Source organism: Periplaneta americana, chromosome 13 (genome assembly GCF_040183065.1).
Source record: "Periplaneta americana isolate PAMFEO1 chromosome 13, P.americana_PAMFEO1_priV1, whole genome shotgun sequence".
NCBI classification, from domain to species: Eukaryota; Metazoa; Arthropoda; class Insecta; order Blattodea; family Blattidae; genus Periplaneta; species Periplaneta americana.
This window is the reverse complement of record NC_091129.1, coordinates 127,809,229-127,828,500: the sequence shown is the minus strand read 5'-3', so window position 1 is coordinate 127,828,500 and position 19,272 is coordinate 127,809,229. Positions and strand designations below refer to the sequence as shown.

Genomic DNA, 19,272 nt, shown 5'->3' with positions numbered 1-19,272 from the left:
ATTTATTATATTGTGTTAATAAAATTCATACATAAGAATCGAAATAATTTTGAATTGTATTCTCATAGTCATGAAACAAAAGATATGAATTCTTTAAGATTCTTCGAACCAAAATGCAACACTGCTACAGTATTTAATCATAGTAGTAATTTAGGCCCAAGAATATATAACAAATTTATATTTAAATATCCTAATCTTGTCAATTCTAGTAGTTCTATATTCTAATTGCATAATAGACATGAGACAAATTGTATTATATACTTATTAATTTCAATTTAGGAATCCGCCCCGAGCACGAGTTCTACTCTTTCAGGGGCGAGCTAAAGTTTTTCTGTATATATTATATTTTATGCTCGACCATGCCTAAATGTAGTAATTATACACCTGGCAGCAGCCTTTTAATACATGTCATTAAAGTACACCTACTCATTAAAGTACGGGTGATCAGCCAATGACAACTCAGCTTACAGGTGTTCAGCCAATGACAAGTCAGCTTTGTACCGTTATAAAACCGCAAGTATCGATTATTCTCGGATATGCAATCGAAAGAGAATTAGCGAAAAGTCACGGAGGCTGGAAATCCAATACTGTCGCAGAAGGTTATGTTCTGTTACTATAATAATTAGCGTTAATTGTAAATAATATTCAAATAAATTCAATTTGCCATCTCGTTTTTCAATGTCGAATTCAATAATCAAGGTTATATCAAGTTTAACGTGATTACATCAAGGTCAATGACATTATTGTTCCTCGGAAAAAATCAATACTCTCGTGTCTGCGCACATCTCACAATTCACGACCTAGAACAAGGTCACTTCTGATCTTGTCATATACAAATAAAATGTATACATCTGAATAATTTCAAGTTAGAAATATGGTCGAGCATAAAAAGTCTTATGAAACTCGCCTATAATGGTAATTAAGAAGCTCGTATGAAAATTATGAAACTCGCTTGCGCTCGTTTCATAAACATCCATACTCGCTTCTTAATTACTATCATTATAGGCTCGTTGCATAATGTACTATTATGTTACAATTATTAGCAAAATAAATAAATAAATAAATAAATAAATAAATAAATAAATAATGGTGCAACAGTGAACAGAGAATTGTAAAGGAAAATGAAATATTCTAAATACCGCAGACCGCTTATTTTTATCGCCAATCTCATCACAATCACTACGAACTACTTTGTCGAGACGTGGGTTGATTACCATTGTGGTACGGTTTACTCATCCGTGCGAACAGACTGGCAGGCACTATGCCGCCGGTCTCCAGCCTACTCGGGCTATGGATCTCTGCGAACATTCTTTCTGACCTCAAGCTTGTGTTGGAAATCTTTTTATGGGTGAATCGTTTTGATTCCGTAAGATATTTTGCAGCTAAATTCCTTCAATAGTTTGGTCTGTCGAAGCTGGCTGTACTAACGTGGGAGGAATTTAAAATATTCCGTTGCTCTTCGACATAACTCAGTGGAGCACGAACCTTCAAACGTCTATGGAATTCGTTAGACCGGGTGAACGGTTCGCGGAATACTTTCGTACCTACTCGATGTTGGTCAACGGAGTGGAAAGAAGCTGATGCGATGTTCTTCCCATGCAGATGATGCATATTTTAACATAAAAATCAGAGATATGATAATATCGATGAATGCGTTTATTACCATACCAAAATAAAAAAACGCCATCTGAAATTTCAGTAATGCAGCTGTGCGAGACGGGAACATTCGGAAACCCAATTAATAGTAATTCGATTTTGATCTTGATATAGAGCTTTAAGTGTGGAAGTTATATAGCAAAACAAGCTGTAGTACAATAATAATGTTGATGAAGATGGTTGCGTAATGATACTGTTTTTGAGATAACTATTGTGGATGACATGGCTATGCCATTAATTGAAATTCACATTGGTGGTTATCGGTAGGGTATATAATTTGGATGTTTACTAACAACTGATATTATAGACAGACAGACAGAGATAGATAGATAGATAGATAGATAGACAGACAGACAGACAGACAGAGATAGACAGACATATACAGAGATAGATAGATAAATAGATAGATAGCTAGATAGACAGTGATAGATAGACATAGACAGAGACAGACAGACAGACAGACAGAGATAGATAGATAGATAGATAGATAGATAGATAGATAGATAGATAGATAGATAGATAGATAGATAGATAGATAGATAGATAGATAGATAGATAGATGGATGGATGGATGGATGGATGGATGGATAGACAGACAGATAGATAGATACATACGTGTATAGGGTAAAGTTGCCTATTTCCGTGATACCCCTAATCCCGTGATACTTTTTTTAACTTGAATGTCACTCAAAGCTTTGCCGTTCGACCATAGCGCCAGACATCTTTCTCGAAAGAATGCACCTCTCGCCTACTTTTGAGACATCGGTAAACTTACTAGCAAGATACCCAATCCCGTGACATTCAGTGAAAAACACATATCACGGAATAGGAGTATCACGGAATTAAGCAACTTTACCATATATATTATGTGTGTATATTAGTAGAGCAACTAGATGTATGTTTAATTTGTCAATTAATTATGCTTTCCTCTTCAAAATTATATTGTATATTATTTCGCAGTAATTTATTACAATGATAAAGATGCATATTTTCAAATTGTGTGTTGCTTTCGTTTTTATAACAACGACAATGATATGTATATGTTGTATGATCCTGTAACAGATTAATCTGAAAGTTAGATTTCATTCTTCCTGTAGGATATTTTTGAACAGCACTTTCACAAAGGATGACACCGTTACCAACTGATATGAATACAGCTGATGGTGTACTGCCGTAGGACTTGCACACCGTACATACTGTAGTCTGCTTTTATCAGCAGACACGTTAACACGGCACGTAAACAGCCGCTGTTCCTAAAAATACACCGCACAAGGTGATGTTACTTCACGGTTTACAAAGCAAGACTCCATAAAGAACTTTCACATAGGCGTTACTAATTCGGGACTGTGTGGGCGGCGAACACTACAATAGCTTGCTTGCTTATGATCTCCGAGGCTATTTGTTGCGATAGGAAATACTGCGCCATTAATATAGAGGCTTTTAGACCATTACTTTCTTTTACATTGTTTTGTAGAACAGTCGTATAGTTTCCTACAAATATCGTGAATAGAAGATATATATTCCTATTAATAAAATTCAAACTTTTTACTGCTACAATGGAAATCCTCCCATTAAAATGATCACAAACGTACTGTATATTTTCTGATGTACATCGAGAAATAAATTAAAAACATAAAACTGTTTAGTCACACGTTAAAAAGTGTTAAAATTTTAAAAAAAGGTATATACCTTGTACAGACGGCCCGTTGTAGTTCAGGAGACACTGATGAAGACGTAACATCACGTCGAAACGGGCCGTCTGTCCAAGGTATATACTTTTTTTAACACTTTTTAACGTGCGACTAATAGTACATTATGCAACGAGCCTATAATGATAGTAATTAAGAATCGAGTATGGATATTTATGATACGAGCGCAAGCGAGTTTCATAATTTTCATACGAGCTTCTTAATTAGCATTATAGGCGAGTTTCATACGACTTTTTATGCTCGACCATATTTCTAACTTGAAATTACCGGTATTCAGATGTATACATTTTATTTGTATTTGACAAGATCGGAAGTGACCTTGTTCTAGGTCGTGAATTGTGAGATGTGCGCAGACGCGAAAGTATTGATTTTTTCCGAGGAACAATAATGTCATTGACCTTGACGTAGTCCCGTTAAACTTGATAATATTATAATATTATAACCTTGATTATTGAATTCGACATTGAAAAACGAGATGACAAATTGAATTTATTTGAATATTATTTACAATTAACGCTAATTATTATAGTAACAGAACATAACCTTCTGCGACAGTATTGGATTTCCAGCCTCCGTGACTTTTCGCTAATTCTCTTTCGATTGCATATCCGAGAATAATCGATACTTGCGGTTTTAAAAACGGTAGAAAGCTGACCTGTCATTGGCTGAACAGTTGTAACCTGAGTCGTCATTGGCTGAAAGACCTGACCTTTAATGAGTAGGTGTACTTTAATGACATGCATTAAAGGTCTGCTACCAGGTGTATAATTACTACATTTCGGCATTGTCGAGCATAAATAATTTTATGTTTTTAACAAAGTGTTAACGTGAACTATAATCAATGAAATAAAATATTATAATGAAATATAAAAGAATGGTTGTGGGGGTAGTTTTCAGACTTACGTTTCTCTAACTTATTCATTATCCCATTGCTCCACGTCGGGTCACAAGCAAACATTCTGATCGGGGCAGATAAAAAAGTTAATTATTTTTCTTTTTATCATGTTAATGACAAAAGAAGTTCTTATACAAATTTTGGCCAGTCAACCGCAATTACAAGGGCCGTAAAAAATAAGTTCATCAGGGGCCGTTAACAGAAAGAAAACACAATTTCATTGGAAAATTTTATTGGAATAGACACAGTAATTGTTGAGCTATTTTTAAGCATATTCCCCACCGGAACCGAGACATTTATACACCACTGAATCAACAGAGTTGTAGACTGTCAAATGCTAGTTCCGGTCTGAGGCGGTTGACTTCTACGACACAATACAAAAATTGATCCCATAGTATGACAGATTCTCAATTCCAGTGGGGGATATGATGACAAATAGCGCAACAATTGCTGTATCTGTTTCAATAAATTTTTCCATGCAATTTTGCTTTCTTTCTGTAAACGACCCCAGAGAAAATCACTTTCTGGACGGCCTCGTAATAAAATTGCGATCGAGTGGCCAAAATTTATAAGCAAGCACTTGTTTTGACATTATTAACATGGTGGAACAAAAAAAATTTAACTGTTTTATCTGCACCCATCAGAATGTTTGCTTGTGTGTTCTAGATTATCCGCACTCATAAATTCCATCCAAGGTTATAGGTATGCTGATTTTTTTCAATAGCAGGCTACTAATTAATTGTAATTAAGTTATATATTTAATTTTATTTAAAATCTAGATGAACTTCTCAAAATCTCCCATAATACATTCTTAAAAATAAAAATCTAACAGGATTTGCTGGAAGTCAAATTCTAGCTTCTTTCTCCAGATGACCATTATAGTGAAATATTTTCATAATCAGAATGAAAACGGGAGTACACCAATATATCAGAATAATTATTCTACTTTCTTTTGTCTATTATAAGTTCCATTCCGGACTTACCGAAATCTAAGCCCAGATCTTTCGTGTAGAAACCCGGTAAATTTGCAATTTCGGAACGGTTGTCTTCACACATAATTTAAAATGCAAAAATATGCCGCGACAAGTCAGCAATGGAAAATCGTACAAAGCAACAAAATCAAAAGACCAGCATATGAAAACAATGGAAAACTTCAAAGAAAGAAAAAGTAAAGACTGTCCCGGCGTGTACAGAAAATCTCTGTGAGAAATCTGAAGTCGTCGAAAACAGCATGGCTTTATTCTCCGGATGCTTCAATCGAGATAGCTGAAAATTTTCGGTTTCCTGTTGAAATGAATGGACAACGCATAACAAAACTTAAAGGTTGAGACAAAGGTGAAGTTCTTTGAAAATAATACGGGTAAGAACTTATTTCTGTTGAGGAAACTTTAATGGGCTGGAAAATGTACTTCAAAGTTTTGATCTCCTTCACAATCCTTAATTTAATGAGCTTGAAACGGGACGTATAGGAGGAACTTCTCTTGAAAATACTTTGATATAAACAAACGGAACTATTTTAATGACATTCTATTTGTAGATGATCAGGTCTTATTAGCAGTAAATGAAGTTAAAGTTGAAGAAATTGTTATGAAAATAAAGAGTTACAAGTGTTATGAAATCGAAACATAGACAAAAAAAAAGTAACATGTCTGATTTAAGAATGTTCAACTTGGTGCAAAAATGTTAGGTTTAGCGCTGTGTAATAGATGAAGAAACATCCAATGTTTGGGCTCCATCATCAGTACGGCCCGGATTTTAAACAAAAGTCATATTTTTTCTAGTAGTCGTAGACGATGTATAGTGGTAATGAAGTGCATTTTCCAAGAAATATGTTAGATCTATGGGGATTTATAGGTCACCAAAATGCATTTTTTAATGTTTTCAAGATTAAAGTCATTTTTTAACATTTAGATGTAGTTCCGAGTTATTTTCTTCAATTTACAGATTTTTATAGGCCAATTTTATGTTGTCTGTGGTTAAATATTCATTTTTACATATTGTTTTATAATTGAAGTACTATTGACTGGGGTACGTGGTTACTATATGCCTATACTATTGTGACAATTTTCAGATAGTGAGATAAATAGTGAATAGCTTTCATAGGACAGATGCTAAGGCAATTTGGAGTGCACAGGACCTGTTTTCTAATATTCAAATGGAAGATAAATTGGCTTGCATTGTCAGAAACCATAACCCCCTAGAAAAACATGCATGATACAGGACAAATCAATAGACCTAGTCGGGAACACTGATACATGTAAAAGATGAGATTGGGAACACAGTGAGACAGAAGATAAATTATGTACAGTATTGGATAAAAATCGAGTAACTAATTTTAGTTATTTTGGCTCTATAGTTAGCCAGGATGACGACATGAGCCTTGAAATTGGTAAAAGGATCTTCCTCGCTAATAGATGCTACTATGGTCTCGTGAGACATATTAGATCTAAAATATTAACCCCCCCAAAGTAAAATTAGGATATATGAAACCTTGATAAGACCAGTCCTTACTTTTGCCTCAGAAGCCTGGACATTGACAGAAAAGGATATAAATAGATTAAACATTTTTGAACGCAAGGTTTTAAGGTCGATCTTTGGGCCAGTCAATGTAGATAATGAACGGAGAGCCCGGTATAATTATGAATTATATGAACCCAACATAACATCATTTATAAAAATGGGACGCCTGAGAAGGGCTGGTCAAGTAATGAGATTAGAGGACTCGAGACCAGCCATCAGAGTCCTCCGATATGAACCAGGGGGAAGTAGACCAAAGGTCAGATGGGAGGATGGCATCAGGGAGGATGCCAGAACTATTGGAGTTAAAAACTGGATGAGTATTGCTAGAAATAGGGATGAATGGCGGAAGCTCCTATGGGCAGCCAGGATCCATGATGGGTTGTCGAGCTAAGAATGATGATGATTGGATACAAATAAAGGGTATAAGATAGTGTGCCAAATAGCAAGTATCTTGTCAGGAGAAGGTTACAGAATTGACATTTTTGAAGAGAATTTAACAGCCAGTGACAGTGTTTTCCAAATATTCTCCAATTACATCATATTCTGTAGAAGTATAAAAAAGTTTCTCCAAGTACGAAGCAGTGTTAGCTGAAAACCGACGATCTTTCTCTTTTGACAGCTTGAGGATGTCTATGGTGGTGTATTGCAATGCTGAGGTATGTTTAGTTATTAATTTTTTCATATTATTTTAATATGTAACCTAGTGATAATTATTATTTCAGTAAATAATAAGGTACACGTACCAAATAACGCCACCTTAACATTTCAGTCACTTTTGCTCTAGAAATAAGTTATGTACAAACACGAAAATTATGAAATAGGAACTGCAATCTTATCTTCACAAAATAGCACAATGAAAAATGGATATATTATATACCAAACAAGAATTAGAGCTGAAATAGGAAAATTTTGTAAACTGGCGTTATTAGGAACAGGTTGTCCAATTAACGCCACCTATTTTCTAGTAACCTACACACTTATAATTGTTAATGAATTATTTTTCCTAAGCAACACAAATTGAACTAAGCGACTAAATTTGAGTTTCTGTTAATAAAAGATACAAAATCACTCAATACTAATGAAAGGATCTTGATCTGAAACTGAAACACCAAATGGATTAGGAAAATATGTTTTCCAGTGACTCCTTACTTTAAAAAAAGAAACAATGTGACACAGTAGAAAGTTATTAAACACAAAAGCATTTACCTTAGTTTAATACGAATGTTTTCCAATAAGTAAAACAAAAAAATTAAGTTATGTAAAATAAAAAAAAATTAAGAGTTCGATAATCAATTGAACCAATATCATCACTGCACATTCTGAACATTTGTAAGTTGAAAGAGTGATTTTTCTGATGTTTTGACATTGATGCTGTATTGTCAGCCTTAGTACTAACATAACCTACAATTTTGTCTGTAGACCTTTAACGCCACATGGCGTTAAAGCGCTACTGAGTACTTGATAACATGACATGCCTGTTTCTCTAATATTTTCAAATTTTATAGATAGCAAATACTTTCTATACATAGAAGAATGTTTAAGGATTACGAAAATATATAATTTAATATATTTATTATTTGCTCAACACACAAAATAAAATATTGCCTCTTACCTTGATATAAGAACAGCCATTCACTATCAACACACAACAGAAAAATGATGGAATATAATGCCACTCGTATATGTCAGCGGACAGCTAGTAACTCATTTCATCACTAGATTGCAAGCGAATGCAGGCTACAGTAGTGCACTACCGAAAACTTGTGTCGTTAACAAAAATTAATAGGGTGGCATTAAAGGTATACATGGCGTTATTTGGCTCAGGGACCTTATAGAAAGGTAGGTGTATCAAACAAGGCCCAGCTCTTAATAAGGCTCACCCCTTCTCGTGCTAAAAGTATATGCGATATCTGGTAGATAACAAATTGAACGAATTCTCTACTATTGCGCACTTAACAGTGCTAGTATCACATATCAGTTGTAACTGGTCACCGCCATTGTATGTTGCTGTGTTTGAGTTGTTTGTCTGGCTAATTATGGAAAGTGAAGTTTTTACGTATTTCCGCAACCATCTGTAAGTAATATTTCACGTATTACACATTTTTCGCAAGCTGTTTTATTCCTTTTGAAGATAATATAATTAGATTTAAGATATAATTGGTGACGAGGGAGTAGTGAGCAAGAGACTGAAGAAAAACTGCAGGTCTCTATTAAGGCCCGGGTGGGCCTTGTTTGGTGTATGAAGGTCAGAAAGATTACACGTTCAATATTTGGTGAACTGTTTTCATTTGCTTGGCTCAGAGCAATGGCTCCAGGTAATCTGATTGCAAGGTTTGAGGAACAGGAATTTTTCCTTAGCTATTCCTGAATCTGCGATATATTAAAGAAAACTCAAGTTAAAATGCAGATGTACCAGACCTGTCATCCGACGAAGAGGCAGAAGTTGATAATCCTGATGATGTCATTACAGTGAAGAATCCAAACACCCATGTAATCAACAACGATGAAAACAGTCCTGGGCCTTACTTAGAACATATGCTTTCAATAAGGCCCACATGACAACTAATTTTGAAATAATTACCACGGCCAAAATCTTATTAATATACATTTAGAACATTTTTTTTTCGAAAAGAATATTAACTCAACTGTGAACACAGAAAATAACGAATTCCCATATTTAACCATTAAAAACTTAGATGGTCCCAAACTTTAGGTGGGCCTTGTTTGATACACCTGCCTTAATTCCAATAGCTAAGTTCGTTTTACAATACAGTTACTTATAAAGTAATATTTAGACCATTATTAATTAAATAAATAAAAAATAAATTTAGCCTGCTAGATCCCGTAAGGGCAAGGGCCTCCTGATTGACAGGGCTTGGCTCAGTAGACTTCACTCGTTAGGTGAGCCGATCCTAAGGAGTGATCTATGTACACAAACACTATATAAGATTCGCACCACACTACACACTGAGGACGGTGGCTTCTAGATTTCTCCATAGCTGTCTGTCTCTTGTACTGCTCGTCCAATGTGGTCCTGCCTTCTTCTTGAAGAAATCGTCCCATCTAGTTGTCTGGCGTCCCACTCTTCTTCTGCCGATCCTGGGATCCCACAATGTCAGTCTGTGCGTCCATCGTCTGTGGTCCATCCTTACCACGTGCCCTCCCCATTTCCACTTCAGCCTTTCTGCGGTGTTTAGGACGTCTTTCATGCCGGTACGGTTGCGTAGATCCTCGTTCCTTACTTTGTTCCTCAGAGAAAGTTGCAGGATTTTTCTTTCCATACTGCGTTGGCAGGTTTGAAGCATACGCCTCTGTTTTGATGTTAGGAACCAGGTTTTCCAGGGTCTCAACCTTTAAGCTTAGCTTCTGGAATTTGTAAGTATGAACTTTACAGAGTCCTAAATTAATAATTTTCATTAGATCATTTTTTACTGTTTTATATCATTTTAAAAGAATTTTATGGGAGAATATTATAGATAATTTCTTGAAAAATTTTAGGTCATAAACATCTGGTCCTAATCATCAGTAAACACGCGGCAAATTACAGTAGACGAACATTAATAAACTCATCAACTCAAAAGACGGTTTCCACAATGCATAAGAAGAAAGGGAACAGCAGAGCGAAGAAGAGACTCAGTTGATTCGGTACATCACTCACTACAATGCTCATTATTCTTTGTCTAGCGTGATGGATATGTGATGTGTATTGATTGTTGCAGTGAATGCTGTCACCACTGTCAATGGAAGTGTGGTACTTAACTGCTAGATTAAACACGACAAAAGCAAACGGCAGTGATGTACACAACCTTGACACTGTCCACATGGCATGCGATGAGTTCGATTCTCAACTGCAGTATGACGTTTGTTGTTGTCAATATCAATCCTTTATTGTCTTATGCATATTATATCTGATAGATATTTTGAAAGATGACACATGCAGACAAATCACATTTGGTTCAAACTCGGCCACAAAGGATGGATTTCTTTTAAGACTACAGAGAATTGTACCATAGCACCCACCAGAAGAGAAGTATAAAGTTATTCAAAAGCAAGTACAGCTGTATCTTCTGTACATTTTATTTTATTGGACTATTTTACGACGCTGTATCAACATCTAGGTTATTTAGCGTCTGAATGAAATGAAGGCGATAATGCCGGTGAAATGAGTCCGGGGTCCAGCACCGAAAGTTACCCAGCATTTTCTCATATTGGGTTTAGGGAAAACCCCGGAAAAAACCTCAACCAGGTAACTTTCCTCGACCGGGATTCGAACCCGGGCCACCTGGTTTCGCGGCCAGACGCGCTGACCGTTACTCACAGGTGTGGACTCTTCTGTACATATCAGCAGTTTTGTTTCATATAGATACCATTACCGTTTAGAAGGTTTGGGTTCCTTTTATCGATGCGTGTTTCGTTGCTATGGTAACTGCGCCACGCTTATATAAACAATTTTTGTTCATAATACAAACAGCAGTACGAGAGTAATTTTAATCATTTTTACAATGGTTTTACCTTTACATGATACCAAGGTTACTATCTGGTGTGGTTTTACATCATATTTCATAATAGGATCATATTTCTGTGAAGAAATTGAAAATGGACAAACAAAACAGTGACGGTAACCGAGCAGCGATATTTCCAAATAATGTTGTAAGACTTTGCAATACCAACGTTCCAGAATCATGAAGCCGAAAACATTGTTTTCATATAAGACGGCGCTCCACCTCATATACACAATAATGTAAAAACACTATTGCCCAACACATTTGGTGATCGTGTAATTAGTAGGCATTTTCCGAACAGTTGACCTTCTAGGTCACCAGACATAATTCCAGCTGACTACTGGTTACGGGATTATCTGAAAGAAAAGGTATTTCTTAGTAGACCTACTACACATGAGAAAATGACAGTCAATATCGGATGTCATTGAAAACATTCCTAGGAATGTGCTAACTAATGCCATTTAGAGCATAAAAGAAAGACTATTTCTTATTGAACAACACGGTGGTGGTCATATTTAATTTTTCCGTGTTTTAATAAAAATCCCATTTCTTTACGAACAAATTGGTGTTTTCATTTTTTTGGAATGTAAGAACTTAAACTTATTACCATTTCGAAATGGGAACTTACATTTTAATAACCTTATACTTCCAAAGACAGAATTAAGTAGACCTACGTATAATAAATGATAAGAAATAAGACTTTTCAGTAGATATGAGAAAGTATGCAAAGATGAAAAAGTAATACATAATTAAGCGTTATGAATACCTTGCACAAATGTGAAAAGATCGACTAAAATAGGATGATTTTATTATTATTATTATTATTATTATTATTATTATTATTATCTGAGTAAGACAAAAAAAGAGTGGCAGAGCAGGGAAAGACAAAAGTACAGTACCGTATTTATATTTTATTTTTTACTTGATTGTTTAACGACGCTGTATCAACTACTACGGTACTTAGCGTTGATGGAATTGGCGATAGCGAGATGGTATTTTGGCGAGATTACCTGATATTCGCCTTATGGTTGGGGAAAACCTCGGGAAAAACCCAACCAGGTAATCATCCAAGCGGGGATCGAACCCACACTCGAGTGCAACTCAGGATCGCCAAGCCAGCGTCTTAACCGACCAAGGTAAGTGGGTGGTTAATATTTCTATTCTATTATATTTGTAACTCTAAAGCCATACGGTCTTACTAATAAACCGTATATAACTTTTATACGAGACTTGTGGAGAGTTGGGACAGAGAACATTACTAATAAACCATGCATAAGCGATGGATGTTTAAGCAGTGTGTAACTATACAAATAAATTTATTTATCCATGCTTTACCATCTGTGGTCATATCGCGTGTTTAGGATCATTGGGTAGGCCTATTGTCGAGTTCCTGTTTCTATTGTGTGTTGTAGATGATTTTAGATTTTGGTTAAAGTTTATGATATTGGCGATTGAGACTGTGATGAGTCATGGCATATAATTTCCAAGCCGGCATTTGCCTTTTTTTGTGACTGAGAGAAACCATGAAAAATCTCAGTCAGATTGGTCGGCCGCGGGGTTTGAACCCGGGATCTCTCGAATGCGAGTCTCAAACGCTACCGTCTGAGCCAACTCGCTCGGTCGTTTAATGATGTTGATCGCCTTGTGACCACAGATCAACAGAACAAAAAACACAAAATAATTACAATAATATGCTGTAGCTGTACTCTCTGATCAAAGTATGTCGTTGTAATCTATCAGGTCCAATTGTACTATCGACATACAAGGGCAGACTATCGGATGCAACAAAGAATCTCAGTTATCCTGTTACATTTCGTAATCAAATACAAAACTATGACGCAGTTCTGTAACAGTTGTATTGTTATACACGACGTATAGGCTATAGTGATTATCAGGGAACGGATTTATATGGACTAAAAATATATGAAATATGTAAATATATATGTAGTTATTTTTACCAAAATATGGAATTAAATATGGATTTTTACCAAAATATGGAATTAAATATGGACTTAAAATTATACAAAAATGACTATGTACGTTAAATATTGGTACATTTTAATCAAACTAAACAAAAAATATAATGGACGTACCTTATCTTCCAATGTAGTTTCAACAAAACACAATTTTTATTGTCTGTTACCATAACAATAGGTTACAAACATTTCTTTCAAGTGCTGAAAAGTGAATCTTCTTCTATTGTCTCTGAGGATAGATTTATACTGACTAAAAGAGCGTTCGACGTCACAAGAAGTAACTGGTACATAATTCAATTTCACAATGTCTGCTGGGGATAAGTCCAAGTTAATCTTCACTGTTGATTCACCACTCATCACAGCAACAACCTTTTGTAGTTCTTCATATCCAGGGTTTTTTGAAAGTACAGTGTCCACCTTAGCTCTTACTGCATCTGCAACTTTACCTCTACCACGATTCAGTTGTTCCACAGTACTATTTATAATTTCAAAACTTTCAGATAGTGAAAGGTGCCTATTTTGGAGACTTTTGAGCGTTTTTATGATGCATGAAAATGTATGCTGAATGTGAGCTAAGTCATTCTTCACACTTATGTCACAGGTAACTGTTTTCGCAGTATCAATTGAGACTGCATCTTCAGAGTCCAATGCAAGGAGAACATTGTTAATAGAGTCTATATGTTCGGCATAATATTCAACTGCTTCTAGCCATGTACCCCATCTAGTTAAAATTGGCTTTGGTGGCAATGGAATTTCAGGGTACATTTCTTTCAACACGTTAACTCTACTGGGAGCTTTGAGAAATACTTTTTTCACTGATGAAATCAACAAATCTACTTTAGGGAAATTGTCTCTGACCACTTCTGCCACACGATGAAATGCATGCGCCACACAAGTAAAATGAGTCAATTTAGGATATACAACAGATAATGCTTGTCCAGCTTTGACCATATAAGGGGCAGCATCGCTAATAAAGAATAACACATTATCGTACATAATACCCTTTGGCCACAGGATACCCATAGCTTCGTTGAACAGTTTAACTATAGTTTTGTTATTGCACTTTTCTAGAACATCACAATGTAAAAGAATTCGTTCAGAATATTGTTCACTTAACAAACCGATAACTACATTACCAACAAGTCTACCTTCTTTGTCGGGAGTCTCATCAATGGAAACCCAAATTGAACTATCTTTAATTTCATCTCTTATCTTCTGTATTGTCTCATCGTAGATGGATGGAGCATACGTCTTCCTAAGTGTTGACTCATCCGGGATTGTATGTTGAGTATATTTTTCAAGGAATTCCCTGAAGACCTTATTCTTTAGTTTGTAGAGAGGAATATCAGCAGAGATGAGAGAACGGCACAGGTCGATGTTAAACTCAGATCTTACATTCGATGTTGTTGGTTGTGTTAAAAACAATTGTCTCTGCTTGGAATTTAGTTGTTTGTTGGCCTGATGTTTACTAGTTGTAATGTGTTGTTGCACCAGGAACTTTTGTGTAGATGATACTGCACATTGACACAAATTACAAAATAATATTTTATTGTCAGTTGATAAACCATCTTCTTTAAATTCTGAAATGTAACTTGTTAGTTTTGATTTTAAATTGACTGAATGACGTACTTCTGGCATATTTACCGTCTTTATAGTATGATTTACAAAACTGAACCTATGTGTACTCTGACTGGCATTTAACTGTTGAGCTGCACAACTGAAGTCTGTTAAAAATTTTAAATTAAATTAATACAGTTTTGTAACTTACTTTCCCATTGTTGATAGGACTGCTAATTTTCAAATAACTCTGATGTTAAAGGGATTACTGAACATGTGTTTAAATCTCTATTGTTGAAATGTATTTTTAAAAGTTAATGGAATTTTGTTTTGTTTTATTGTTAAACCTAATATAATATGGACTGTTTTATATGAAATATGGAAAATATATGGAAATTAACGAAAATATGTACTAAACTCTAAAATATGGAAAAATATGGAAAATAAAAGTAGGATTTTTCAACCCTACACATTGTGAAACATAAAGATAATGCAAAATATAAATTATATTAGCTTTATAAGTAAATATGTATTTACATATAAATCCTTTCCCTGGTGATTATATTACTCCGGAATTTACACAAGACTTATAAACGAACTATTTACTGTATAAGGCTCTTAAAAGTATGTAAAAAGTTTTTTATTAGTAAGACCGTAAAGAAATAGTTAAGAAGCATGATTCTTACAGTTGTACAGTTGATGATAGTCAGTGGAAGTACTCTCAAAAAATCTGCTTGCAGCACTGTCTCATTCCATCAGTAAAATTTTTATTTTCGACATGGAAAGGTGGTCGGAGTATAAACCCAATGCGCTGCGCCACAAACCGAAAGACAACTTGTTTCATCAATATTTATAGCCTGAAATACAGTAGCTAGGCCTACACCAGGAGGACGATACGGTACAAGGAAGGTATTATTGTTCCTCTGAGGAATGCGTGAGAACGCAGATAACAACACGTTCGTTTAGAACTTTGTTCAGGTCGGATGTGTGGTTGGCAATATCTACAGATCCAATTCCACCTAGTCTGCTGCTAACTCGCACGTGACAGGATATACCAGGGCTGACCAACAGGAAACTACGGGCCCGCCATAACTGCTGCATGCTTTCGAAATGTTGAGTGTGCGAGGAATAAAGAAAACGAGGAGACAGATTGGAAACGTCATTGATCACAAACGGATGATACACATTCCTCTGTCCCAGCAATATGCTACGGAACCAATATACAACTAAGATGAACAATTGCATACATAATGCAAATCTAGCTTTCAGGTAAAGCTCCCTGTGAAGCAGACAGTAGACCTACAGCGAAACCTGAAATTATACCCGCATTTATGGAACTTACTGTTCGGGTTATTCGAATAAAAATGTTATATTAATATTAATGTAACTTAAAAATACAAGGTATATAACAATTTTATTCTTAATAGTAATTTTGTTAGCCATGAAATGAACATTTATAAAGTTCCAGAAAAATACGTGCAAAAGAACTATTTAATTAAATTACACTAAATAATGGCCAACAATATTTTTGTGAATCTTGGTCCGAGAAAAGAACTGCTATTTCATGTAAATAATAATAATAATAATAATAATAATAATAATAATAATAATAATAATAATTTACTTCATGGAAAGCATCTTTCTACCTAGTAGAATTCGTTCTCTTTCTCAAAATTGTACTTACAGAACTTTTAAAGAAACTACATTTCCTTCTTCAATGCACTTACTACGTGTTTAACAACATGTTCTAGATAACCTTCAAAGATAGGCCTACACTGACGCCCACACTTTGCATTACAAATGTGCGATCAAGCTAAGTTTGATAAGACTGTGTAGACGTTACGTTCGTAGTGATGTATGGAATGGAATGGAATTTATGGCGGGGGAGCACCATGGCCCAGCATTGCGACCTGTTTAGATCTATTGCGCTAACCCTCTAGTGACGCATTTCCAAACTCACACAGGCTGATCACACTAAGGTTCTCTATGTACCCAAGTTTCGAGCAGGCAACCCCACTCTTTCCTAGGCCAGCACTCTCCGAGCGTCGCCAGCCGGCGATCGGGGAATGCTACGGAATGATAATGAAATGGAGAAATTGTGACGGAATGATGTAAATGCCTAATATGGGGAAAAACGGGAGAAGTCTGAGAAACTGTGACAAGTCACCTGGCCGGGAATCGAACCCGGAGCGCCTGCGTGACAGGCTGAAGCTCTGACCACTCATCCACCGCAGAAGGTTCATAGTGATGTAACGGGAGGTCAGTGGTTCGATTCCCGGACCGACCAAACTGACTGTGGTTTTCCCGTGGTCTCCCACAGCTACTTAGGCAAATGCCGGGTTGGAATTTTCATTGGCACGGTACATTTTCCCTTCCTCTCCCGTATAGAAAAACAATTTAGATTTCATACCATATCATTCATCTTTCTCATCTCATTCAATAGCCATATTCAGGTCAAGACTCATGTCTTCATTCGCTTACGGGAGGGAACGTCCTCTCCCCAACCGTTCCTGGGTTCCCAGCCTTCCGCAATATCTCTCTGCCAGGATTCATTCCTTAAGAGCACTTCCAAGAGCGCTTCGACACCTTGGAAGGGCCGTTGGAATGGATCCTGTGCTGCTTGGTCACCTTGGCGGTATGAACTTAGAGCGGGGAAGAATCAGCGGGTGAGGGGTCACATGCGGCCGGTGGGCTGGTACACCCTCATCCTCATTCATCCCATACAATTCGGGGTGCACAATAGATCTCAGTATGGCCGACGTGCAAAGGGTCGTCCTAACCCGCCAGTAGCCACCGTGATCTAACCTAACCTAGTGATGTAATGTGCAAAATGAGAATTAAAACTATAAATAATAACTGTATGAACTACATTTGGACCCGTGTTCATAGAGATTTATTTATACGTTTACCACAGAAATAGAATCAGTACGTGGTAGTTTAACTTCTTGTGTAGCTAAATTAATTATCTTCATTGTACTGTCACATATTCTATCCACTTCAAAACTGTAATTTTTATCACAGTTACTAAATTATGGCGTGCAGAGGATTAGAAATGGTGACGGAAAGCTGTTTTATTCAGGCACAGCCCGAATTGTAGATACATTTGCACAGATAAAAATGATTTTGAATTGTAATGAAATATGTCGGGAGTAGGTATAGCGAAAAGAAAACCTTGTCTCATTTCAATATTTGTTCATCACAAATTCTGTTCGGACTTGCCGGTATTTGAATGCGGATGTCCGATATGAAATGCTATTCCCTATCCTCTCGACTAACAGCAGCCTCTAAGCGGTCCTTATAAACACCATCAGGAATTCAAAACACGCCCACTGAAACATTACGGTCCTTTTTCTTCTTCAAAGACTATGTGTGCTATGTATGAAAAATGCTCATATATCCTCACATACAATCATATAGCCTCACAATTAAATTCCTTCCCCGACTCTGCGCGTTCCATTATGAAGCAATCTTCTGCAATTTCATTATATTATCACTTTTCTCTTTGTGAAGGACTATAATTATATACTTCAGGTTTTATTAATATAAAATTGAAACACAAAATTTCTTTCTAAACGCACGCAGCTGGCAACCAAATATACTGGAGGCACATGGGACGTGATCAATAATTACAGAAAATTGACGGTATTAAACTTCAATTTCAGAATTTCAGCACAATGTGTATACGGTAAGGTTCATCCATATAGGTGTTACATTTTTGTAAACTAAAAACAACGATGTAGCAGCAGCAGCAGCAGCAGCAGCAGCAGCCGTAGCCACTTCTGTGGCCTTCCTTTCAAGCCTTACTGGGTTCGATCACCGATCAGGTCGCGATGGAATTTGTGTGAACAAAGCAGCATTGGAGAGGTTTTTCTCGGGGCACTCGCTCCCGTTTCCCCCTATCATTCCACCAACACTTTCCACCATTTTCTTATTTCATCCATCATCTGTGATAGTTAAAACTAGGCTGGCGTGAATTCTTAAGGGTAATACGCGTTTCCGATGTAAATACAGAAAAGGTTTAGGGTTCCGGGACCTGAAACTTATCACGTACTCGTCTGGGGTTGAGACCTGGGTGTCAAGGCTGAGGCGGAACGCCTCACCTGTCAACATCGGATTCAAGAAGGCCACCAGATAATCTCAGACTTGAACAATCATCGTGTAGGCTATATATTTTTAGTAGGTTATTTTACGACGCTGTATCAACATCTCAAGTTATTTAGCGTCTAAATGATATGAAGGTGATAATGACGGTGAAATGAGTCCGGGGTCCAGCATCGAAAGTTACCCAGCATTTGCTCATACTGGGTTGAGGAAAACCCCGGAAAAAACCAAAACCTCCCGACCGGGAATCGAACCCGGGCCACCTGGTTTCGCGGCCAGACGCGCTAGCCGTTACTCCACAGGTGTAGACTATATGATATGACTGAATCCTTCCTCGACAAGACAAGCAGCAGCAG

At 36.4% G+C, this 19,272-nt stretch overlaps 1 protein-coding gene across 3 annotated transcripts in view; it reads right to left on the bottom strand.

Moving 5' to 3' along the window:
* Window positions 1-19,272, bottom strand: part of LOC138712412 (SLIT-ROBO Rho GTPase-activating protein 1-like) — a 595,908-nt gene that overhangs the window by 148,138 nt on the left and 428,498 nt on the right. The gene's annotated exons all lie outside the window — the stretch shown is intronic.